At 48.1% G+C, this 26,805-nt stretch overlaps 1 pseudogene; it reads left to right on the plus strand.

Moving 5' to 3' along the window:
• LOC135562788 (CDK5 and ABL1 enzyme substrate 2-like) overlaps window positions 1-26,805 on the plus strand; it is a 126,395-nt pseudogene that overhangs the window by 80,305 nt on the left and 19,285 nt on the right.

The following is a 26,805-nucleotide window of genomic DNA, read 5'->3' on the forward strand; positions in this document are numbered from 1 at the left end:
TGGAACTATCTCTCTGTCTCTCTCCTGTGTCTGGAACTATCTCTCTGTCTCTCCTGTGTCTGGAACTATCTCTCTGTCTCTCTCCTGTGTCTGGAACTATCTCTCTGTCTCTCTCCTGTGTCTGGAACTATCTCTCTGTCTCTCTCCTGTCTGGAACTATCTCTCTGTCTCTCTCTGTGTCTGGAACTATCTCTCTGTCTCTCTGTGTCTGGAACTATCTCTCTGTCTCTCTGCTGTCTGGAACTATCTCTGTCTCTCTCCTGTGTCTGGAACTATCTCTCTGTCTCTCTGCTGAGTCTGGAACTAACTATCTCTCATGTGTCTCTATCTCTCTGTCTCTCTGTGTCTGGAACTATCTCTCTGTGTTTGGAACTAGGAGAGAGGAGATCTCTCTGAGGTCTGGAACTATCTCTCTGGTGTTTATCTCTCTGTCTCTCTGAGTCTGGAACTATCTCTGTCTCTCTCCTGAGTCTGAACTATCTCTCTGTCTCTCTGAACTATCTCTCTGTCTCTCTGCTGTGTCTTATCTCTCTGTCTCTCTCCTGAGTCTGGAACTATCTCTCTGTCTCTCTGAGAGAACTATCTCTCTGGAACATGTCTGGAACTCTCCTGTGTTTAGGAACTACTAGTCTGGAACATCTCTGTGTGTTGGAACTATCTCTCTGAGAGTCTGGAACTATCTCTGTTTAGGAGGGAACTATCTCTCTGGGAACTATCTCTCTGTCTGTCTCTCTGCTGTGTTTATCTCTCTGGTGTCTGAGGACTATCTCTCTGTCTCTCTCTGTCTGGAACTATCTCTCTGTCTCTCTCTGTCTGGAACTATCTCTCTGTCTCTCTGCTGAGAGGAACTATCTCTCTGAGGACTATATCTCTCTGTCTCTCTCCTGTGTTCTCTCTCTGTGTCTGGAACTATCTCTGTCTCTCTGCTGTGTCTGGAACTATCATGGTGTTTGTCTGGAACTCTCTCTGTCATCTGTGAGTCTGTCTGAACTATCTCTCTGTCTCTCTGCTGGAGTCTGGAACTATCTCTCTGTCTCTCTGTGTCTGGAACTATCTGTCTCTCTCCTGTGTCTGGAACTATCTCTCTGTCTCTCTCTGTGTCTGTCTGGACTATCTCTCTGTCTCTCTGTCTCTGTCTCTCTCTGTCTCTGTGTCTGGAACTATCTCTCTGTCTCTCTGCTGTGTCTGGAACTATCTCTCTGTCTCTCTCCTGTGTCTGGAACTATCTCTGTCTGGAACTATCTCTCTGTCTCTCTCCTGTGTCTGGAACTATCTCTCTGTCTCTCTGCTGTGTCTGGAACTATCTCTCTGTCTCTCTGCTGTCTGGAACTATCTCTCTGTCTCTGCTGTCTGGAACTATCTCTCTGTCTCTCTGTCCTGTCTGGAACTATCTCTCTCTCTCTGTCTCTATCTCCTGTCTGTCTGGAACTATCTCTCTGTCTCTCTCTGTCTGGAACTATCTCTCTGTCTGTGTCTGGAACTATCTCTCTGTCTCTCTCCTGTGTCTGGAACTATCTGTCTCTGTGTCTCTCTCTCTGTCTGTGTCTGGAACTATCTCTCTGTCTCTCTCCTGTGTCTGGAACTATCTCTCTGTCTCTCTCCTGTGTCTGGAACTATCTCTCTGTCTCTCTGTGTCTCTCTCTGTCTCTCTCCTGTCTGGAACTATCTCTCTGTCTCTCTCCTGTGTCTGGAACTATCTCTCTGTCTCTCTCCTGTGTCTGGAACTATCTCTCTGTCTCTCTCCTGTGTCTGGAACTATCTCTCTGTCTCTCTCCTGTGTCTGGAACTATCTCTCTGTCTCTCTCTCTGTCTCTCTGCTGTCTGGAACTATCTCTCTGTCTCTCTCCTGTGTCTGGAACTATCTCTCTGTCTCTCTCCTGTGTCTGGAACTATCTCTCTGTCTCTCTCCTGTCTGGAACTCTCTCTGCTCTCTCTGTGTCTGGAACTATCTCTCTGTCTCTCTCCTGTGTCTGGAACTATCTCTCTGTCTCTCTCCTGTGTCTGGAACTATCTCTCTGTCTGTCTGTGTCTGGAACTATCTCTCTGTCTCTCTCCTGTGTCTGGAACTATCTCTCTGTCTCTCTCCTGTGTCTGGAACTATCTCTCTGTCTCTCTGTGTGTCTGGAACTATCTCTCTGTCTCTCTCCTGTGTCTGGAACTATCTCTCTGTCTCTCTGCTGTGTCTGTGTCTGGAACTATCTCTCTGTCTGGAACTCTCTCTGTCTGGAACTCTCCTCCTGTCTGGAACTATCTCTCTGTCTCTCTCTGGAACTGTCTCTCTGTCTGGAACTATCTCTCTGTCTCTCTCTGTGTCTGGAACTATCTCTCTGTCTCTCTGTGTCTGGAACTGTCTCTGGAACTATCTCTCTGTCTCTCTCCTGTGTCTGGAACTATCTCTCTGTCTCTCTGTGTCTGTGTCTGGAACTATCTCTCTGTCTCTCTCTGTCTGGAACTATCTGGAACTAACTCTCTCTGTCTCTCTCCTGTGTCTGGAACTATCTCTCTGTCTCTCTGCTGTGTCTGGAACTATCTCTCTGTCTCTCTCTGTCTGTGTCTGGAACTATCTCTCTGTCTCTCTGCTGTGTCTGGAACTATCTCTCTGTCTCTCTGCTGTCTGGAACTCTGGAACTGGAACTATCTCTCTGTCTCTGTCTCTCTGTGTCTCTATCTCTCTGTCTCTCTCCTGTCTGGAACTATCTCTCTGTCTCTCTCCTGTGTCTGGAACTATCTCTCTGTCTCTCTGCTGTGTCTGGAACTATCTCTCTGTCTCTCTGCTGTCTGGAACTATCTCTCTGTCTGGAACTATCTCTCTGTCTGCTGTCTGGAACTATCTCTCTGTCTCTCTCCTGTGTCTGGAACTATCTCTCTGTCTCTCTCCTGTGTCTGGAACTATCTCTCTGTCTCTCTCCTGTGTCTGGAACTATCTCTCTGTCTCTCTCCTGTGTCTGGAACTATCTCTCTGTCTCTCTCTATCTGTCTCTCTCTGTGTCTGGAACTATCTCTCTGTCTCTCTGCTGTCTCTGTGTCTGGAACTATCTCTCTGTCTCTCTCCTGTCTCTCTGTCTCTCTCCTGGTCTGGAACTATCTCTCTGTCTCTCTCCTGTGTCTGGAACTATCTCTCTGTCTCTCTGTCTCTGTGTCTGGAACTATCTCTCTGTCTCTCTGTGTCTGGAACTATCTCTCTGTCTCTCTCCTGTGTCTGGAACTATCTCTCTGTCTCTCTCCTGTGTCTGTGTCTGGAACTATCTCTCTGTCTCTCTGCTGTCTGGAACTATCTCTCTGTCTCTCTCTGTGTCTGTATCTCTCTGTCTCTCTGGTCTGGAACTATCTCTCTGTCTCTCTCTGTGTCTGGAACTATCTCTCTGTCTCTCTCCTGTGTCTGGAACTATCTCTCTGTCTCTCTCCTGTGTCTGGAACTATCTCTCTGTCTCTCTGCTGTCTGTATCTCTCTGTCTGTGTCTGGAACTATCTCTCTGTCTCTCTGCTGTCTGGAACTATCTCTCTGTCTGTCTCTCTCTGTGTCTGGAACTATCTCTCTGTCTCTCTCCTGTGTCTGGAACTATCTCTCTGTCTCTCTCCTGTGTCTGGAACTATCTCTCTGTCTCTCTGCTGTGTCTGGAACTATCTCTCTGTCTCTCTCCTGTGTCTGGAACTATCTCTCTGTCTCTCTGCTGTGTCTGGAACTATCTCTCTGTCTCTCTGCTGTCTGGAACTATCTCTCTGTCTCTCTGCTGTGTCTGGAACTATCTCTCTGTCTCTCTCCTGTGTCTGGAACTATCTCTCTGTGTGTCTGGAACTATCTCTCTGTCTCTCCTGTGTCTGGAACTATCTCTCTGTCTGGAACTCTCCTGTCTCTGTCTGAACTATCTCTCTGTCTCTCTCCTGTGTCTGGAACTATCTCTCTGTCTCTCTGCTGTGTCTGGAACTATCTCTCTGTCTCTCTGCTGTGTCTGGAACTATCTCTCTGTCTCTCTGCTGTCTGGAACTATCTCTCTGTCTCTCTGTCTGTGTCTGGAACTATCTCTCTGTCTCTCTCCTGTGTCTGGAACTATCTCTCTGTCTCTCTCCTGTGTCTGGAACTATCTCTCTGTCTCTCTGTGTCTGGAACTATCTCTCTGTCTCTCCTGTGTCTGGAACTATCTCTCTGTCTCTCTGTCTGGAACTATCTCTCTGTCTCTCTGGTCTGGAACTATCTCTCTGTCTCTCTCCTGTGTCTGGAACTATCTCTCTGTCTCTCTCTGTGTCTGTCTGGAACTATCTCTCTGTCTCTCTCTGCTGTGTCTGGAACTATCTCTCTGTCTCTCTCCTGTCTCTGGAACTATCTCTCTGTCTCTCTGTGTCTGGAACTATCTCTCTGTCTCTCTGTGTCTGGAACTATCTCTCTGTCTGGAACTATCTGTCTGGAACTCTGTCTCTCTCCTGTGTCTGGAACTATCTCTCTGTCTGTGTCTGGAACTCTCTCTGTCTGCTGTCTGGAACTATCTCTCTGTCTCTCTCCTGTGTCTGGAACTATCTCTCTGTCTCTCTCTGTGTCTGGAACTATCTCTCTGTCTCTCTGCTGTCTGGAACTATCTCTCTCTCTGTCTGGAACTATCTCTCTGTCTCTCTGTGTCTGGAACTATCTCTCTGTCTCTCTGCTGTCTGGAACTATCTCTCTGTGTCTGGAACTATCTCTCTGTCTCTCTGGAACTATCTCTCTGTCTGTGTCTGGAACTATCTCTCTGTCTCTCTGTGTCTGGAACTATCTCTCTGTCTGGAACTATCTCTCTGTCTCTCTCCTGTGTCTGGAACTATCTCTCTGTCTCTCTCCTGTGTCTGGAACTATCTCTCTGTCTCTCTATCTCTCTGTCTCTCTGTCTGGAACTATCTCTCTGTCTCTCTGCTGTCTGGAACTATCTCTCTGTCTCTCTCCTGTGTCTGGAACTATCTCTCTGTCTCTGTCTCCTGTGTCTGGAACTATCTCTCTGTCTCTCTCCTGTGTCTGGAACTATCTCTCTGTCTCTCTCCTGTGTCTGGAACTATCTCTCTGTCTCTCTGTCTGAACTCTGGTCTCTCTGCTGTCTCTCTGTCTCTCTCTGTGTCTGGAACTATCTCTCTGTCTCTCTGTCTCTCTGTGTCTGGAACTATCTCTCTGTCTCTCTGCTGTGTCTGGAACTATCTCTCTGTCTCTCTGCTGTCTGGAACTATCTCTCTGTCTCTCTGCTGTGTCTGGAACTATCTCTCTGTCTCTCTCCTGTGTCTGGAACTATCTCTCTGTCTCTCTCCTGTGTCTGGAACTATCTCTCTGTCTCTCTCCTGTGTCTGGAACTATCTCTCTGTCTCTCTGCTGTGTCTGGAACTATCTCTCTGTCTCTCTCTGTCTGGAACTGTGTCTGGTGTCTGGAACTATCTCTCTGTCTCTCTGCTGTCTGGAACTATCTCTCTGTCTCTCTCCTGTGTCTGGAACTATCTCTCTGTCTCTCCTGTGTCTGGAACTATCTCTCTGTCTCTCTGCTGTCTGGAACTATCTCTCTGTCTCTCTCCTGTGTCTGGAACTATCTCTCTGTCTCTCTCCTGTGTCTGGAACTATCTCTGTCTGTCTGGAACTCTGTCTGTGTCTGGAACTATCTCTCTGTCTCTCCTGTCTGGAACTATCTCTCTGTCTCTCTCCTGTGTCTGGAACTATCTCTCTGTCTCTCTCCTGTGTCTGGAACTATCTCTCTGTCTCTCTCCTGTGTCTGGAACTATCTCTCTGTCTCTCTGCTGTGTCTGGAACTATCTCTCTGTCTCTCTGCTGTCTGGAACTATCTCTCTGTCTCTCTCCTGTGTCTGGAACTATCTCTCTGTCTCTCTCCTGTGTCTGGAACTATCTCTCTGTCTCTCTCCTGTGTCTGGTCTGTCTGAACTATCTCTCTCTGTCTCTCTCCTGTGTCTGGAACTATCTCTCTGTCTCTCTGCTGTCTGGAACTATCTCTCTGTCTCTCCTGTCTGGAACTATCTCTGTCTGTCTGTGTCTGGAACTATCTCTCTGTCTCTCTGCTGTCTGGAACTATCTCTCTGTCTCTCTGCTGTCTGGAACTATCTCTCTCTGTCTCTCTGCTGTCTGGAACTATCTCTCTCTGTCTCTCTGCTGTCTGGAACTATCTATCTGTCTCTCTGCTGTCTGGAACTATCTCTCTGTCTCTCTCTGTGTCTGGAACTATCTCTCTGTCTCTCTGCTGTGTCTGGAACTATCTCTCTGTCTCTGCTGTCTGGAACTATCTCTCTGTCTGAACTATCTCTCTGTCTCTCTCCTGTCTGTGTCTGGAACTATCTCTCTGTCTCTCTCCTGTGTCTGGAACTATCTCTCTGTCTCTCTCCTGTGTCTGGAACTATCTCTCTGTCTCTCTGCTGTGTCTGGAACTATCTCTCTCTCTGTCTGGAACTCTCTGTCTCTCTGTGTGTCTGGAACTATCTCTCTGTCTCTCTTGTGCAGCTCTCCTCTCCTTTTACTTACTGTTAAATGGCATGGGGCTCTGAAGCTCTAAAATCATAATCATCTCTCTCTCTCTCTCTCTCTCTCTCTCTCTCTCTTGCTCCCACTTCCTCTCCCTCTTTTCAGTGACCCCAAATTGGACAGACGTAGACATTCATCCGGGAACATCTCTACCACTCTGGAGATGCTGCCAGGCCTGGAGGGGTTTGAACTGGAACCCTACGGCAAGGTAAATTCTACATGAGTGATCGTGTTTGGGTCCTAAACCCCTGGTCCATCTCCATGTATCATAGGCCCAGGTATGATGCAATTTAGAGGTTTTAGGTTCATTAGAACATTTTAGTACATATGATACGTAGTTAGAAATCCTAGATTATATTGCAGGGGGGGCACAAAACTAGAGTAGTCTTAGATTATATTCTAGGGGGTGCCCCAAAACTAGAGATGTCTTAGATTATATTCTAGGGGGGTGCCCCCAAAACTAGAGTAGTCTTAGATTATATTCTAGGGGGGTGCCCCCAAAACTAGAGTAGTCTTAGATTATATTCGAGGGGGTGCCCCCAAAACTAGAGATGTCTTAGATTATATTCTAGGGGTGCCCCCAAAACTAGAGTAGTCTTAGATTATATTCTAGGGGTGCCCCAAAACTAGAGGTGTCTTAGATTATATTCTAGGGGGTGCCCCCAAAACTAGAGTAGTCTTAGATTATATTCTAGGGGTGCCCCCAAAACTAGAGTAGTCTTAGATTATATTCTAGGGGTGCCCCCAAAACTAGAGGTGTCTTAGATTATATTCTAGGGGGGTGCCCCAAAACTAGAGTAGTCTTAGATTATATTCTAGGGGGTGCCCCAAAACTAGAGTAGTCTTAGATTATATTCTAGGGGGTGCCCCAAAACTAGAGGTGTCTTAGATTATATTCTAGGGGGGGCAAAACTAGAGGTGTCTTAGATTATATTCTAGGGGGTGCCCCAAAACTAGAGATGTCTTAGATTATATTCTAGGGGGTGCCCCAAAACTAGAGGTGTCTTAGATTATATTCTAGGGTGCCCCAAAACTAGAGTAGTCTTAGATTATATTCTAGGGGGTGCCCCCAAAACTAGAGTAGTCTTAGATTATATTCTAGGGGTGCCCCCAAAACTAGAGTAGTCTTAGATTATATTCTAGGGGGTGCCCCCAAAACTAGAGTAGTCTTAGATTATATTCTAGGGGGTGCCCCCAAAACTAGAGTAGTCTTAGATTATATTCTAGGGGGGGTGCCTCCAAAACTAGAGATGTCTTAGATTATATTCTAGGGGGTGCCCCCAAAACTAGAGGTGTCTTAGAATATATTCTAGGGGGTGCCCCCAAAACTAGAGGTGTCTTAGATTATATTCTAGGGGGGTGCCCCCAAAACTAGAGTAGTCTTAGATTATATTCTAGGGGGTGCCCCCAAAACTAGAGGTGTCTTAGATTATATTCTAGGGGGTGCCCCCAAAACTAGAGTAGTCTTAGATTATATTCTAGGGGGGGTGCCCCCAAAACTAGAGATGTCTTAGATTATATTCTAGGGGGGGTGCCCCCAAAACTAGAGATGTCTTAGATTATATTCTAGGGGGGTGCCCCCAAAACTAGAGATGTCTTAGATTATATTCTAGGGGTGCCCCCAAACTAGAGTAGTCTTATATTATATTCTAGGGGGTGCCCCAAAACTAGAGATGTCTTAGATTATATTCTAGGGGGTGCCCCAAAACTAGAGATGTCTTAGATTATATTCTAGGGGGTGCCCCAAAACTAGAGATGTCTTAGATTATATTGCTGGGGGGTGCCCCAAAACTAGAGATGTCTTAGATTATATTCTAGGGGTGCCCCAAAACTAGAGATGTCTTAGATTATATTCTAGGGGGTGCCCCCAAAACTAGAGATGTCTTAGATTATATTGCTGGGGGTGCCCCAAAACTAGAGATGTCTTAGATTATATTCTAGGGGTGCCCCAAAACTAGAGATGTCTTAGATTATATTGCAGGGGGGGGGGGTGCCCCCAAAACTAGAGATGTCTTAGATTATATTCTAGGGGTGCCCCAAAACTAGAGATGTCTTAGATTATATTGCAGGGGGGGTGCCCCAAAACTAGAGTAGTCTTAGATTATATTCTAGGGGGTGTCCCCAAAACTAGAGATGTCTTAGATTATATTCCAGGGGGTGTCCCCAAAACTAGAGATGTCTTAGATTATATTCTAGGGGGTGTCCCCAAAACTAGAGAGATGTCTTAGATTAGATTGCAGGGGGTGCCCCAAAACTAGAGTAGTCTTAGATTATATTCTAGGGGGTGCCCCCAAAACTAGAGATGTCTTAGATTATATTGCAGGGGGGGTGCCCCCAAAACTAGAGTAGTCCTAGATTATATTCTAGGGGGGGTGTCCCCAAAACTAGAGATGTCTTAGATTATATTCTAGGGGGGGTGTCCCCAAAACTAGAGATGTCTTAGATTATATTGCAGGGGGGGTGTCCCCAAAACTAGAGTAGTCTTAGATTATATTCTAGGGGGTGCCCCCAAAACTAGAGATGTCTTAGATTATATTGCAGGGGGGGTGCCCCCAAAACTAGAGATGTCTTAGATTAGATTGCAGGGGGGGTGCCCCCAAAACTAGAGTAGTTTTAGATTATATTCTAGGGGGTGCCCCCAAAACTAGAGATGTCTTAGATTATATTGCAGGGGGGGTGCCCCCAAAACTAGAGATGTCTTAGATTATATTGCAGGGGGGGTGCCCCCAAAACTAGAGATGTCTTAGATTATATTCTAGGGGGGGTGTCCCCAAAACTAGAGATGTCTTAGATTATATTCCAGGGGGGGTGTCCCCAAAACTAGAGATGTCTTAGATTATATTCTAGGGGGTGCCCCCAAAACTAGAGATGTCTTAGATTATATTCTAGGGGGGGGTGCCCCCAAAACTAGAGTAGTCCTAGATTATATTGCAGGGGCTAGAGTAGCCTTAACAGATAGCCTGTCCTAAACTATCTATTCCTCATACTGGACTATATAGAGAATAAGGTGCTATTTGGGACGTAACCATAGGAACCATTTTTTACTCAGTGGTGTCACGGTTACGTCTCAAATGGAACACTGTGCACTACTTGACCAGAGAGCTCTATAGGCCTGGGTCAAAAGTAGTGCACTAAGTAGGGAATAAGGTGTGACGTAACCATAGGAACCCTTTTTACTCAGTGGTGTAAAGTACATTTAAAGTACTACTTAAGTCGTTTTTTTGGGGGGCCCTCTACTTAACTATTTATATTTTTGACAACTTTTACTTTTCTACATTCCTAAAGACAATTATGTCATTTTTACTCCATACGTTTTCCCTGACACCTAAAAGTACTCGTTACATGTTGAATGCTTAGCAGGACAGGAAAATGGTCCAATTTACACACTTATTAAGAGAACATCCCTGGTCATCCCTACTGCATCTGATCTGGAGGACTCACTAAACAGAGAACATCCCTGGTCGTCCCTACTGTCTCTGATCTGGAGGACTCACTAAACAGAGAACATCCCTGGTCGTCCCTACTGCCTCTGATCTGGAGGACTCACTAAACAGAGAACATCCCTGGTCATCCCTACTGCCTCTGATCTGGAGGACTCAGTAAACAGAGAACATCCCTGGTCATCCCTACTGCCTCTGATCTGGAGGACTCACTAAACAGAGAACATCCCTGGTCATCCCTACTGTCTCTGATCTGGAGGACTCACTAAACAGAGAACATCCTGGTCATCCCTACTGTCTCTGTCTCTGATCTGGAGGACTCACTAAACAGAGAACATCCCTGGTCATCACTACTGCTTCTGATCTGGAGGACTCACTAAACAGAGAACATACCTGGTCATCACTACTGTCTCTGATCTGGAGGACTCACTAAACAGAGAACATCCCTGGTCGTCCCTACTGCCTCTGATCTGGGGGACTCACTAAACAGAGAACATCCCTGGTCATCCCTACTGCCTCTGATCTGGAGGACTCACTAAACAGAGAACATCCTTGGTTGTCCCTACTGCCTCTGATCTGGAGGACTCACTAAACAGAGAACATCCCTGGTCGTCCCTACTGCCTCTGATCTGGAGGACTCACTAAACAGAGAACATCCCTGGTCGTCCCTACTGTCTCTGATCTGGAGGACTCACTAAACAGAGAACATCCCTGGTCGTCCCTACTGCCTCTGATCTGGGGGACTCACTAAACAGAGAACATCCCTGGTCATCCCTACTGCCTCTGATCTGGAGGACTCACTAAACAGAGAACATCCCTGGTTGTCCCTACTGCCTCTGATCTGGAGGACTCACTAAACAGAGAACATCCCTGGTCGTCCCTACTGCCTCTGATCTGGAGGACTCACTAAACAGAGAACATCCCTGGTCATCCCTACTGCCTCTGATCTGGAGGACTCACTAAACAGAGAACATGCCTGGTCGTCCCTACTGCCTCTGATCTGGAGGACTCACTAAACAGAGAATATCCCTGGTGATCTCCTACCTCTGATCTGGATGACTCACTAAACAGAGAACATCCCTGGTCATCCCTACTGCCTCTGATCTGGAGGACTCACTAAACAGAGAACATCCCTGGTCATCCCTACTGCCTCTGATCTGGAGGACTCACTAAACAGAGAACATTCCTTGTCATCCCTAATGCCTCTGATCTGGAGGACTCACTAAACAGAGAACATCCCTGGTCGTCCCTACTGCCTGTGATCTGGAGGACTCACTAAACAGAGAACATCACTGGTCATCTACTGCCTCTGATCTGGAGGACTCACTAAACAGAGAACATCCCTGGTCATCCCTACTGCCTCTGATCTGGAGGACTCAATAAACAGAGAACATCCCTGATCATCCCTACTGGCTCTGGTCTGGTGGACTCACTAAACAGAGAACATCCCTGGTCATCCCTACTGCCTTTGATCTGGAGGACTCAATAAACAGAGAACATCCCTGATCATCCCTACTGGCTCTGGTCTGGTGGACTCACTAAACAGAGAACATCCCTGGCCATCCCTACTGCCTCTGATCTGGAGGACTCACAGAACAGAGAACATCCCTGGTCGTCCCTACTGCCTCTGATCTGGAGGACTCACTAAACAGAGAACATCCCTGGTCGTCCCTACTGTCTCTGATCTGGAGGACTCACTAAACAGAGAACATCCCTGGTCATCCCTACTGCCTCTGATCTGGAGGACTCACTAAACAGAGAACATCCCTGGTCATCCCTACTGTCTCTGATCTGGAGGACTCACTAAACAGAGAACATCCCTGGTCATCCCTACTGCCTCTGATATGGAGGACTCGCTAAACAGAGAACATCCCTGGTCCTCCCTACTGCCTCTGATCTGGAGGACTCACTAAACAGAGAACATCCCTGGTCGTCCCTACTGCCTCTGATCTGGAGGACTCACTAAACAGAGAACATCCCTGGTCGTCCCTACTGCCTCTGATCTGGAGGACTCACTAAACAGAGAACATCCCTGGTCATCCCTACTGCCTCTGATCTGGAGGACTCACTAAACAGAGAACATCCCTGGTCGTCCCTACTGTCTCTGATCTGGAGGACTCACTAAACAGAGAACATCCCTGGTCGTCCCTACTGCCTCTGATCTGGAGGACTCACTAAACAGAGAACATCCCTGGTCATCCCTACTGCCTCTGATCTGGAGGACTCACTAAACAGAGAACATTCCTGGTCATCCCTACTGCCTATGATCTGGAGGACTCACTAAACAAAGACATCCCTGGTCATCGCTACTGCCTCTGATCTGGAGGACTCACTAAACAGAGAACATCCCTGGTCGTCCCTACTGCCTCTGATCTGGAGGACTCACTAAACAGAGAACATCCCTGGTCATCCCTACTGCCTCTGATCTGGAGGACTCACTAAACAGAGAACATCCCTGGTTGTCCCTACTGCCTCTGATCTGGAGGACTCACTAAACAGAGAACATCCCTGGTCGTCCCTACTGCCTCTGATCTGGAGGACTCACTAAACAGAGAACATCCCTGGTCGTCCCTACTGTCTCTGATCTGGAGGACTCACTAAACAGAGAACATCCCTGGTCGTCCCTACTGCCTCTGATCTGGGGGACTCACTAAACAGAGAACATCCCTGGTCATCCCTACTGCCTCTGATCTGGAGGACTCACTAAACAGAGAACATCCCTGGTTGTCCCTACTGCCTCTGATCTGGAGGACTCACTAAACAGAGAACATCCCTGGTCGTCCCTACTGCCTCTGATCTGGAGGACTCACTAAACAGAGAACATCCCTGGTCGTCCCTACTGCCTCTGATCTGGAGGACTCACTAAACAGAGAACATGCCTGGTCGTCCCTACTGCCTCTGATCTGGAGGACTCACTAAACAGAGAATATCCCTGGTGATCTCCTACCTCTGATCTGGATGACTCACTAAACAGAGAACATCCCTGGTCATCCCTACTGCCTCTGATCTGGAGGACTCACTAAACAGAGAACATCCCTGGTCCCCTACTGTCTGGGGGATCCCAGAGAACATATCCCTATGCCTCTGATCTGGAGGACTCAATAAACAGAGAACATCCCTGATCATCCCTACTGGCTCTGGTCTGGTGGACTCACTAAACAGAGAACATCACTGGTCATCTACTGCCTCTGATCTGGAGGACTCACTAAACAGAGAACATCCCTGGTCATCCCTACTGCCTCTGATCTGGAGGACTCAATAAACAGAGAACATCCCTGATCATCCCTACTGGCTCTGGTCTGGTGGACTCACTAAACAGAGAACATCCCTGGTCATCCCTACTGCCTTTGATCTGGAGGACTCAATAAACAGAGAACATCCCTGATCATCCCTACTGGCTCTGGTCTGGTGGACTCACTAAACAGAGAACATCCCTGGCCATCCCTACTGCCTCTGATCTGGAGGACTCACAGAACAGAGAACATCCCTGGTCGTCCCTACTGCCTCTGATCTGGAGGACTCACTAAACAGAGAACATCCCTGGTCGTCCCTACTGTCTCTGATCTGGAGGACTCACTAAACAGAGAACATCCCTGGTCATCCCTACTGCCTCTGATCTGGAGGACTCACTAAACAGAGAACATCCCTGGTCATCCCTACTGTCTCTGATCTGGAGGACTCACTAAACAGAGAACATCCCTGGTCATCCCTACTGCCTCTGATCTGGAGGACTCACTAAACAGAGAACATCCCTGGTCCTCCCTACTGCCTCTGATCTGGAGGACTCACTAAACAGAGAACATCCCTGGTCGTCCCTACTGCCTCTGATCTGGAGGACTCACTAAACAGAGAACATCCCTGGTCGTCCCTACTGCCTCTGATCTGGAGGACTCACTAAACAGAGAACATCCCTGGTCGTCCCTACTGCCTCTGATCTGGAGGACTCACTAAACAGAGAACATCCCTGGTCGTCCCTACTGTCTCTGATCTGGAGGACTCACTAAACAGAGAACATCCCTGGTCGTCCCTACTGTCTCTGATCTGGAGGACTCACTAAACAGAGAACATCCCTGGTCATCCCTACTGCCTCTGATCTGGAGGACTCACTAAACAGAGAACATTCCTGGTCATCCCTACTGCCTATGATCTGGAGGACTCACTAAACAAAGACATCCCTGGTCATCGCTACTGCCTCTGATCTGGAGGACTCACTAAACAGAGAACATCCCTGGTCGTCCCTACTGTCTCTGATCTGGAGGACTCACTAAACAGAGAACATCCCTGGTCGTCCCTACTGCCTCTGATCTGGGGGACTCACTAAACAGAGAACATCCCTGGTCATCCCTACTGCCTCTGATCTGGAGGACTCACTAAACAGAGAACATCCCTGGTTGTCCCTACTGCCTCTGATCTGGAGGACTCACTAAACAGAGAACATCCCTGGTCGTCCCTACTGCCTCTGATCTGGAGGACTCACTAAACAGAGAACATCCCTGGTCGTCCCTACTGCCTCTGATCTGGGGGACTCACTAAACAGAGAACATCCCTGGTCATCCCTACTGCCTCTGATCTGGAGGACTCACTAAACAGAGAACATCCCTGGTTGTCCCTACTGCCTCTGATCTGGAGGACTCACTAAACAGAGAACATCCCTGGTCGTCCCTACTGCCTCTGATCTGGAGGACTCACTAAACAGAGAACATGCCTGGTCGTCCCTACTGCCTCTGATCTGGAGGACTCACTAAACAGAGAATATCCCTGGTGATCTCCTACCTCTGATCTGGATGACTCACTAAACAGAGAACATCCCTGGTCATCCCTACTGCCTCTGATCTGGAGGACTCACTAAACAGAGAACATCCCTGGTCATCCCTACTGCCTCTGATCTGGAGGACTCACTAAACAGAGAACATTCCTTGTCATCCCTAATGCCTCTGATCTGGAGGACTCACTAAACAGAGAACATCCCTGGTCGTCCCTACTGCCTGTGATCTGGAGGACTCACTAAACAGAGAACATCACTGGTCATCTACTGCCTCTGATCTGGAGGACTCACTAAACAGAGAACATCCCTGGTCATCCCTACTGCCTCTGATCTGGAGGACTCACTAAACAGAGAACATCCCTGATCATCCCTACTGGCTCTGGTCTGGTGGACTCACTAAACAGAGAACATCCCTGGTCATCCCTACTGCCTCTGATCTGGAGGACTCAATAAACAGAGAACATCCCTGATCATCCCTACTGGCTCTGGTCTGGTGGACTCACTAAACAGAGAACATCCCTGGCCATCCCTACTGCCTCTGATCTGGAGGACTCACAGAACAGAGAACATCCCTGGTCATCCCTACTGCCTCTGATCTGGAGGACTCACTAAACAGAGAACATCCCTGGTCGTCCCTACTGCCTCTGATCTGGAGGACTCACTAAACAGAGAACATCCCTGGTCGTCCCTACTGCCTCTGATCTGGAGGACTCATTAAACAGAGAACATCCCTGGGCATCCCTACTGCCTCTGATCTGGAGGACTCACTAAACAGAGAACATCCCTGATCTGGTCCCCCTACTGCCTCTGATCTGGAGGACTCACTAAACAGAGAACATCCCTGGTCATCCCTACTGCCTCTGATCTGGAGGACTCACTAAACAGAGAACATCCCTGGTCATCCCTACTGCCTCTGATCTGGAGGACTCACTAAACAGAGAACATTCCTTGTCATCCCTAATGCCTCTGATCTGGAGGACTCACTAAACAGAGAACATCCCTGGCCGTCCCTACTGCCTCTGATCTGGAGGACTCACTAAACAGAGAACATCCCTGGCCATCCCTACTGCCTCTGATCTGGAGGACTCACAGAACAGAGAACATGCCTGGTCGTCCCTACTGCCTCTGATCTGGAGGACTCACTAAACAGAGAACATCCCTGGTCATCCCTACTGGCTCTGGTCTGGTGGACTCACTAAACAGAGAACATCCCTGGTCATCCCTACTGCCTCTGATCTGGAGGACTCACTAAACAGAGAACATTCCTTGTCATCCCTAATGCCTCTGATCTGGAGGACTCACTAAACAGAGAACATCCCTGGTCATCCCTACTGCCTCTGATCTGGAGGACTCAATAAACAGAGAACATCCCTGGTCATCCCTACTGCCTCTGATCTGGAGGACTCACAGAACAGAGAACATGCCTGGTCGTCCCTACTGCCTCTGATCTGGAGGACTCACTAAACAGAGAACATTCCTTGTCATCCCTAATGCCTCTGATCTGGAGGACTCACTAAACAGAGAACATTCCTTGTCATCCCTAATGCCTCTGATCTGGAGGACTCACTAAACAGAGAACATCCCTGGCCGTCCCTACTGCCTCTGATCTGGAGGACTCACTAAACAGAGAACATCCCTGGCCATCCCTACTGCCTCTGATCTGGAGGACTCACAGAACAGAGAACATCCCTGGTCATCCCTACTGCCTCTGATCTGGAGGACTCAATAAACAGAGAACATCCCTGATCATCCCTACTGGCTCTGGTCTGGTGGACTCACTAAACAGAGAACATCCCTGGTCATCCCTACTGCCTCTGATCTGGAGGACTCAATAAACAGAGAACATCCCTGATCATCCCTACTGGCTCTGGTCTGGTGGACTCACTAAACAGAGAACATCCCTGGCCATCCCTACTGCCTCTGATCTGGAGGACTCACAGAACAGAGAACATCCCTGGTCGTCCCTACTGCCTCTGATCTGGAGGACTCACTAAACAGAGAACATCCCTGGTCGTCCCTACTGCCTCTGATCTGGAGGACTCACTAAACAGAGAACATCCCTGGTCGTCCCTACTGCCTCTGATCTGGAGGACTCATTAAACAGAGAACATCCCTGGGCATCCCTACTGCCTCTGATCTGGAGGACTCACTAAACAGAGAACATCCCTGGTCGTCCCTACTGCCTCTGATCTGGAGGACTCACTAAACAGAGAACATCCCTGGTCATCCCTACTGCCTCTGATCTGGAGGACTCACTAAACAGAGAACATCCCTGGTCGTCCCTACTGCCTCTGATCTGGAGGACTCACTAAACAGAGAACATTCCTTGTCATCCCTAATGCCTCTGATCTGGAGGACTCACTAAACAGAGAACATCCCTGGTCATCCCTACTGGCTCTGGTCTGGTGGACTCACTAAACAGAGAACATCCCTGGTCATCCCTACTGCCTCTGATCTGGAGGACTCAATAAACAGAGAACATCCCTGATCATCCCTACTGGCTCTGATCTGGAGGACTCACTAAACAGAGAACATCCCTGGCCGTCCCTACTGCCTCTGATCTGGAGGACTCACTAAACAGAGAACATCCCTGGTCGTCCCTACTGCCTCTGATCTGGAGGACTCACTAAACAGAGAACATCCCTGGTCGTCCCTACTGCTTCTGATCTGGAGGACTCACTAAACAGAGAACATCCCTGGTCGTCCCTACTGCCTCTGATCTGGAGGACTCACTAAACAGAGAACATCCCTGGTCATCCCTACTGCCTCTGATCTGGAGGACTCACTAAACAGAGAACATCCCTGGTCATCCCTACTGCCTCTGATCTGGAGGACTCACTAAACAGAGAAAATCCCTGGTCGTCCCTACTGCCTCTGATCTGGAGGACTCACTAAACAGAGAACATCCCTGGTCGTCCCTACTGCCTCTGATCTGGAGGACTCACTAAACAGAGAATATCCCTGGTCATCTCCTACCTCTGATCTGGATGACTCACTAAACAGAGAACATCCCTGGTCATCCCTACTGCCTCTGATCTGGAGGACTCACTAAACAGAGAACATCCCTGGTCATCCCTACTGCCTCTGATCTGGAGGACTCACTAAACAGAGAACATTCCTTGTCATCCCTACTGCCTCTGATCTGGAGGACTCACTAAACAGATAACATCCCTGGTCGTCCCTACTGCCTGTGATCTGGAGGACTCACTAAACAGAGAACATCACTGGTCATCTACTGCCTCTGATCTGGAGGACTCACTAAACAGAGAACATCCCTGGTCATCCCTACTGCCTCTGATCTGGAGGACTCAATAAACAGAGAACATCCCTGATCATCCCTACTTGCTCTGGTCTGGTGGACTCACTAAACAGAGAACATCCCTGGCCATCCATACTGCCTCTGATCTGGAGGACTCACTAAACAGAGAACATCCCTGGCCGTCCCTACTGCCTCTGATCTGGAGGACTCACTAAACAGAGAACATCCCTGGCCATCCCTACTGCCTCTGATCTGGAGGACTCACTGAACAGAGAACATCCCTGGTCGTCCCTACTGCCTCTGATCTGGAGGACTCACTAAACAGAGAACATCCCTGGTCGTCCCTACTGCCTCTGATCTGGAGGACTCACTAAACAGAAAACATCCCTGGTCATCCCTACTGCCTCTGATCTGGAGGACTCAATAAACAGAGAACATCCCTGATCATCCCTACTGGCTCTGGTCTGGTGGACTCACTAAACAGAGAACATCCCTGGCCATCCATACTGCCTCTGATCTGGAGGACTCACTAAACAGAGAACATCCCTGGCCGTCCCTACTGCCTCTGATCTGGAGGACTCACTAAACAGAGAACATCCCTGGCCGTCCCTACTGCCTCTGATCTGGAGGACTCACTGAACAGAGAACATCCCTGGTCGTCCCTACTGCCTCTGATCTGGAGGACTCACTAAACAGAGAACATCCCTGGCCGTCCCTACTGCCTCTGATCTGGAGGACTCACTAAACAGAGAACATCCCTGGCCATCCCTACTGCCTCTGATCTGGAGGACTCACTAAACAGAGAACATCCCTGGCCGTCCCTACTGCCTCTGATCTGGAGGACTCACTAAACAGAGAACATCCCTGGTCGTCCCTACTGCCTCTGATCTGGAGGACTCACTAAACAGAGAATATCCCTGGTCATCTCCTACCTCTGATCTGGAGGACTCACTAAACAGAGAACATCCCTGGTCATCCCTACTGCCTCTGATCTGGAGGACTCACTAAACAGAGAACATCCCTGGTCATCCCTACTGCCTCTGATCTGGAGGACTCACTAAAAGCATCCTTTGTTTGTCAATTATGTCTGAGAGTTGGAGTGAGCCCCTGGCTATCTGTAATGATGTCTGAGAGTTGGAGTGAGCCCCTGAATATCTGTAATGATGTCTGAGAGTTGGAGTGCGCCCCTGGCTATCTGTAATGATGTCTGAGAGTTGGAGTGCGCCCCTGACTATCTGTAAGGATGTCTGAGAGTTGGAGTGCGCCCCTGGCTATCTGTAAGGATGTCTGAGAGTTGGAGTGCGCCCCTGACTATCTGTAATGATGTCTGAGAGTGGGAGTGCGCCCCTGACTAGCTGTAATGATGTCTGAGAGTTGGAGTGCGCCCCTGACTATCTGTAATGATGTCTGAGAGTTGGAGTGCGCCCCTGACTATCTGTAATGATGTCTGAGAGTTGGAGTGCGCCCCTGACTATCTGTAAGGATGTCTGAGAGTTGGAGTGCGCCCCTGGCTATCTGTAATGATGTCTGAGAGTTGGAGTGCGCCCCTGACTATCTGTAATGATGTCTGAGAGTTGGAGTGCGCCCCTGACTATCTGTAATGATGTCTGAGAGTTGGAGTGCGCCCCTGACTATCTGTAATGATGTCTGAGAGTTGGAGTGCGCCCCTGACTATCTGTAATGATGTCTGAGAGTTGGAGTGCGCCCCTGGCTATCTGTAATGATGTCTGAGAGTTGGAGTGCGCCCCTGGCTATCTGTAAGGATGTCTGAGAGTTGGAGTGCGCCCCTGACTAGCTGTAATGATGTCTGAGAGTGGGAGTGCGCCCCTGACTATCTGTAATGATGTCTGAGAGTTGGAGTGCGCCCTGACTGAGAGAGTTGGAGTGCCCTGGCTATCTGTAATGATGTCTGAGAGTCTGAGTTGGAGTGCGCCCCTGGCTATCTGTAAGGATGTCTGAGAGTTGGAGTGCGCCCCTGACTATCTGTATGTCTGATGATGTCTGAATGATGTCTGAGAGTTGGAGTGCGCCCTGACTATCTGTAATGATGTCTGAGAGTTGGAGTGCGCCCTGGCTATCTGTAATGATGTCTGAGAGTTGGAGTGCGCCCCTGACTATCTGTAATGATGTCTGAGAGTTGGAGTGCGCCCCTGACTATCTGTAATGATGTCTGAGAGATGGAGTGCGCCCTGACTATCTGTAAGATGTCTGAGAGTTGTGCGCCCCTGACTATCTGTAATGATGTCTGAGAGTGGAGTGCGCCCTGGCTATCTGTAATGATGTCTGAGAGTTGGAGTGCGACCCTATCTGTAATGATGTCTGAGAGTTGGAGTGCTGGCTATCTGTAATGATGTCTGAGAGTTGGAGTGTGCCCCTGACTATCTGTAATGATGTCTGAGAGTGATGTCTGAGAGATGGAGTGCGCCCCTGACTATCTGTATGTCTGAGAGTGATGCGCCCTGACTGTAGATGTTGGAGTGGAGTGCCCCTGGCTATCTGTAAGATGTGTGGAGTGCGCCCTGGCTATCTGTAATGATGTCTGAGAGTTGTAATGATGTCTGAGAGTTGGAGTGCGCCCCTGACTATCTGTAATGATGTCTGAGAGTTGGAGTGCGCCCCTGACTATCTGTAATGATGTCTGAGAGATGGAGTTGGCTATCTGTAATGATGTCTGAGAGTTGGAGTGCGCCCCTGACTATCTGTAAGATGTCTGAGAGTTGGAGTGCGCCCCTGACTATCTGTAAGGATGTCTGTGAGATGGAGTTGGCTATCTGTAATGATGTCTGAGAGTTGGAGTGCGCCCCTGACTATCTGTAATGATGTCTGAGAGTTGGAGTGTGACCCTGACTATCTGTAAATACATTTTTTTAAGAGAAAATGTGGCCGTCTGGTTTGCATAATATGAGGAAGTTAAAGTGATTTATACCTGTACTTTAACTATATTTTAGCAATTACAATTACTGTTTTATTCAATTATCTTTTATTTAACTAGGCAAGTCAGTTGAGCAAAAGGCAATGGGTTAACAGTGGGTTCAGGAGCAGAATGATAGATTTTTCGCTTGTCAGCTCAGGGATTCGATCTTGCTACCTTTTGGTTACAAATCCAACACTCTAACCACTAGGCTACCTGCCGCCCCGATATCAGTCCACAGGGTTAGGAACTATACTGCACCATGCTGTTTCTTACTGTGCTGTTTTACTGTGCTACGCTAGACTGTGCTGTTTCACACTGTGCTGTTTTACTGTGCTACGCTAGACTGTGCTGTTTTACTGTGCTACGCTAGACTGTGCTGTTTTACTGTGCTACGCTAGACTGTGTTGTTTTACTGTGCTACGCTAGACTGTGTTGTTTTACTGTGCTACGCTAGACTGTGTTGTTTTACTGTGCTACGCTAGACTGTGCTGTTTCACACTGTGCTGTTTTACTGTGCTACGCTAGACTGTGCTGTTTTACTGTGCTAGACTGTGCTGTTTTGTGCTGTTTTACTGTGCTACGCTAGACTGTGCTGTTTCACAATGTGCTGTTTTACTGTGCTACGCTAGACTGTGCTGTTTCACAATGTGCTGTTTTTTTACTGTGCTACGCTAGACTGTGTTGTTTTACTGTTTTACTGTGCTACGCTAGACTGTGTTGTTTTACTGTGCTAAGCTAGACTGTGTTGTTTTACTGTGCTACGCTAGACTGTGTTGTTTTACTGTGCTACGCTAGACTGTGCTGTTTTACTGTGCTACGCTAGACTGTGTTGTTTTACTGTGCTACGCTAGACTGTGCTACGCTAGACTGTGTTGTTTTACTGTGCTACGCTAGACTGTGGTGTTTCACTGTGCTACGCTAGACTGTGCTAGACTGTGCTGTTTTACTGTGCTACGCTAGACTGTGCACTGTGCTACGCTAGACTGTACGCTAGACTGTGCTGTTTTTTTACTGTGCTACGCTAGACTGTGTTGTTTTACTGTGCTAGCTAGACTGTGTTGTTTCACTGTGCTACGCTAGACTGTGTTGTTTTACTGTGCTGCTAGACTGTGTTGTTTTACTGTGCTAGCTAGACTGTGCTACGCTGTGTGCTGTTTTACTGTGCTACCTAGACTGTGTTGTTTTACTGTGCTGTTTTACTGTGCTACGCTAGACTGTGTGTTTTACTGTGCTGTTTTACTACCCTAGACTGTGTTGTTTTACTGTGCTGTTTTACTGTGCTACGCTAGACTGTGTTGTTTTACTGTGCTGTTTTACTGTGCTACGCTAGACTGTGTTGTTTTTTACTGTGCTACGCTAGACTGTGCTGTTTTACTGTGCTACGCTAGACTGTGTTGTTTTACTGTGCTGTTTTACTGTGCTACGCTAGACTGTGTTGTTTTACTGTGCTACGCTGCTGTGTTGTTTTACTGTGCTACGCTAGACTGTGCTGTTTTACTGTGCTACGCTAGACTGTGTTGTTTTACTGTGCTACGCTAGACTGTGTTGTTTTACTGTGCTACCTAGACTGTGTTGTGCTGTTTAATGTGCTGACTGTTTGTTTTAATGTGCTGTTTTACTGTGCTACGCTAGACTGTGTTGTTTTACTGTGCTGTTTTACTGTGCTACGCTAGACTGTGCTGTTTTACTGTGCTACGCTAGACTGTGCTGTTTTACTGTGTGCTACGCTAGACTGTGCTGTTTTACTGTGCTACGCTAGACTGTGCTGTTTTACTGTGCTACGCTAGACTGTGCTGTTTTACTGTGCTACGCTAGACTGTGCTGTTTTACTGTGCTACGCTAGACTGTGCTGTTTTACTGTGCTACGCTAGACTGTGCTGTTTTACTGTGCTGCTGACTGTGCTGTTTTACTGTGCTACGCTAGACTGTGTTGTTTTACTGTGCTACGCTAGACTGTGTTGTTTTACTGTGCTACGCTAGACTGTGCTGTTTTACTGTGCTACGCTAGACTGTGCTGTTTTACTGTGCTACGCTAGACTGTGTTGTTTTACTGTGCTACGCTAGACTGTGTTGTTTTACTGTGCTACGCTAGACTGTGCTACGCTAGACTGTGCTGTTTTACTGTGCTACCCTAGACTGTGTTGTTTTACTGTGCTGTTTTACTGTGCTACGCTAGACTGTGTTGTTTTACTGTGCTGTTTTACTGTGCTACGCTAGACTGTGTTGTTTTACTGTACTGTGCTGTTTTACTGTGCTACGCTAGACTGTGTTGTTTTACTGTGCTACTAGACTGTGCTGTTTTACTGTGCTACGCTAGACTGTGGTGTTTTACTGTGCTGTTTTACTGTGCTACGCTAGACTGTGTGTTTTACTGTGCTGTTTTACTGTGCTACGCTAGACTGTTGTTTTACTGTGTTTTTTTACTGTGCTACGCTAGACTGTGTTGTTTTACTGTGCTACGCTAGACTGTGTTGTTTTACTGTGTGTTGTTTTACTGTGCTACGCTAGACTGTGTTGTTTTACTGTGCTACGCTAGACTGTGTTGTTTTACTGTGCTACGCTAGACTGTGCTGTTTTACTGTGCTACGCTAGACTGTGTTGTTTTACTGTGCTACGCTAGACTGTGCTGTTTTACTGTGCTACGCTAGACTGTGCTGTTTTACTGTGCTACGCTAGACTGTGCTGTTTTACTGTGCTACGCTAGACTGTGCTGTTTTACTGTGCTACGCTAGACTGTGCTGTTTTACTGTGCTACGCTAGACTGTGCTGTTTTACTGTTACTGACTGTGCTGTTTTACTGTGCTAGACTGTGCTGTTTTACTGTGCTACGCTAGACTGTGTTGTTTTACTGTGCTACGCTAGACTGTGTTGTTTTACTGTGCTACGCTAGACTGTGCTGTTTTACTGTGCTACGCTAGACTGTGCTGTTTTACTGTGCTACGCTAGACTGTGTTGTTTTACTGTGCTACGCTAGACTGTGTTGTTTTACTGTGCTACGCTAGAATGTGTTGTTTTACTGTGCTACGCTAGACTGTGCTGTTTTACTGTGCTACGCTAGACTGTGCTGTTTTACTGTGCTACGCTAGACTGTGCTGTTGTCCGTGTCACTTGTTTTCTTCCTGCTCCCCTCATGACGTTGAACATCCATCTCCTGTATAACTTATTGATTGATTGATTGATTGATTGATTGATTGATTGACCTCCTCCCCAGACGGTATCGTACGCCCAGTTCCTCTACCCAATGCTCTGGTCCAATGACTCTGGTGGACATCACCCAGCAGGTGCCCCTCACTGCCTCCCTCACCCAGGTGGACATCACCCTGCTACACCCCGAGGTGAACCCTCACCCTTTAGGTGCCCCTGTTGTAGGAATGGATGTTGGTTGACCTTTAGCAATATGGTGGACATTCCTGGTTTCCACAGCATCCCTTTCCACGGGGTTATAACCTCTACTGTACCTGCTTTCCACGGGGTTATGACTACTGTACCTGCTTTCCACTTATGAACTGTACCAACGTTTCCACAGGGACTGGATTTTCCACGGGGTTATTTGACCTGCTTTCCACAGGTTGTGTTGTAGGAATGGATGTTTCCACAGTTGAACCTTTAGGTTATGACAATATGGTGGACATTCCTGGTTTCCACGGGGTTATGACCTCTACTGTACCTGCTTTCCACGGGGTTATGACCTCTACTGTACCTGCTTTCCACGGGGTTATGACCTCTACTGTACCTGCTTTCCACAGGGTTATGACCTCTACTGTACCTGCTTTCCACGGGGTTATGACCTCTACTGTACCTGCTTTCCACAGGGTTATGACCTCTACTGTACCTGCTTTCCACGGGGTTATGACCTCTACTGTACCTGCTTTCCACAGGGTTATGACCTCTACTTACCTGCTTTCCACGGGGTTATAACCTCTACTGTACCTGCTTTCCACAGGGTTATGACCTCTACTGTACCTGCTTTCCACAGGGGTTATGACCTTATGACCTCTTTCCACTGACCTACCTGCTTTCCACGGGGTTATGACCTCTACTGTACCTGCTTTCCACAGGGTTATGACCTCTACTGTACCTGCTTTCCACGGGGTTATGACCTCTACTGTACCTGCTTTCCACAGGGTTATGACCTCTACTGTACCTGCTTTCCACGGGTTATGACCTCTACTGTACCTGCTTTCCACAGGGTTATGACCTCTACTGTTTCCACGGGGTTATGACTGCTTTCACGGGGTTATCTACTGACCTGCTTTCCACTTATGACCTCTACTGTACCTGCTTTCCACACCTCTACTGCTGCTTTCCACGGGGTTATGACCTCTACTGTACCTGCTTTCCACAGGGTTATGACCTCTACTGTACCTGCTTTCCACACGGGGTTATGACCTCTACTGTACCTGGGTTATGACTTTCTACTGTACCTGCTTTCCACGGCTTTCTACTGTTACCTGACCTCTTTCTGTATGACCTGCTTTTTCCACAGGGACCTCTATGACCTCTACTGTACCTGCTTTCCACGGGGTTATGACCTCTACTGTACCTGCTTTCCACAGGGTTATGACCTCTACTGTACCTGCTGCTTGCTGGTTCTTCCACAGGGTTACTGATGCTACTGCCACTGCCATGCTGGTTCTACTGCACCATGCTACCATGCTGGTTCTACTGTACCATGCTGGTTCACCATGCTGGTTCTACTGTACCATGCTGGTTCTACTGTGCCATGCTACCATGCTGGTTCTATGTACCATGCTGGTTCTACCATGTATGCTGGTTCTACTGTACCATGCTGGTTCTACTACTGCTGGTTCTACTGTGCCATGCTACCATGCTGGTTCTACTGTACCATGCTGGTTCTACTGCACCATGCTACCCATGCTGGTTCTACTGCACCATGCTACCATGCTGGTTTACTGCACCATGCTGGTTTTACTGTACCATGCTACCATGCTGGTTCAACTGCACCATGCTACCATGCTGGTTCTACTGCACCATGCTACCATGCTGGTTCTACTGCAACATGCTACCGTGCTGGTTCTACTGTACCATGCTGGTTCTACTGCACCATGCTACCATGCTGGTTCTACTGTACCATGCTGGTTCTACTGCACCATGCTACCATGCTGGTTCTACTGTACCATGCTGGTTCTACTGCCATGCCACCATGCTACTGTACCATGCTGGTTCTACTGTGCTACCATGCTGGTTCTACTGTACCATGCTGGTTCTACTGCACCATGCTACCATGCTGGTTCTATGCACTGCTGGTTTTACTGCTACCATGCTACCATGCTGGTTCTACCATGTACCATGCTGGTTCTGCACCATGCTACCATGCTGGTTCATGCACTGGTGGTTCTACTGCACCTACCGTGCTGCACCATGCTACCATACTGGTTCTACTGTACCATGCTGGTTCTACTGCACCATGCTACCATGCTGGTTCTACTGCACCATGCTGGTTTTACTGTACCATGCTACCATGCTGGTTCTACTGCACCATGCTACCATGCTGGTTCTACTGCACCATGCTACCATGCTGGTTCTACTGCACCATGCTGCCATGCTGGTTCTACTGCACCATGCTGGTTCTATGCTACCATGCTGGTTCTACCCATGCTGGTTCTACTGCACCATGCTACCATGCTGGTTCTACTGTACCATGCTGTTCTACTGCACCATGCTACCATGCTGGTTCTACTGTACCATGCTGGTTCTACTGCACCATGCTACCATACTGGTTCTACTGCACCATGCTGGTTCTACCATGCTGGTTCTACTGTACCATGCTACCATACTGGTTCTACTGTACCATGCTGGTTCTACTGCACCATGCTACCATGCTGGTTCTGTACCATGCTACCATGCTGGTTCTACTGTACCATGCTACCATACTGGTTCTGCTGGCTGGTTCTACTGTACCATGCTGCCATACTGGTTCTGCTGCACCAT

Source organism: Oncorhynchus nerka, linkage group LG20 (genome assembly GCF_034236695.1).
Source record: "Oncorhynchus nerka isolate Pitt River linkage group LG20, Oner_Uvic_2.0, whole genome shotgun sequence".
Taxonomy (NCBI): domain Eukaryota; kingdom Metazoa; phylum Chordata; class Actinopteri; order Salmoniformes; family Salmonidae; genus Oncorhynchus; species Oncorhynchus nerka.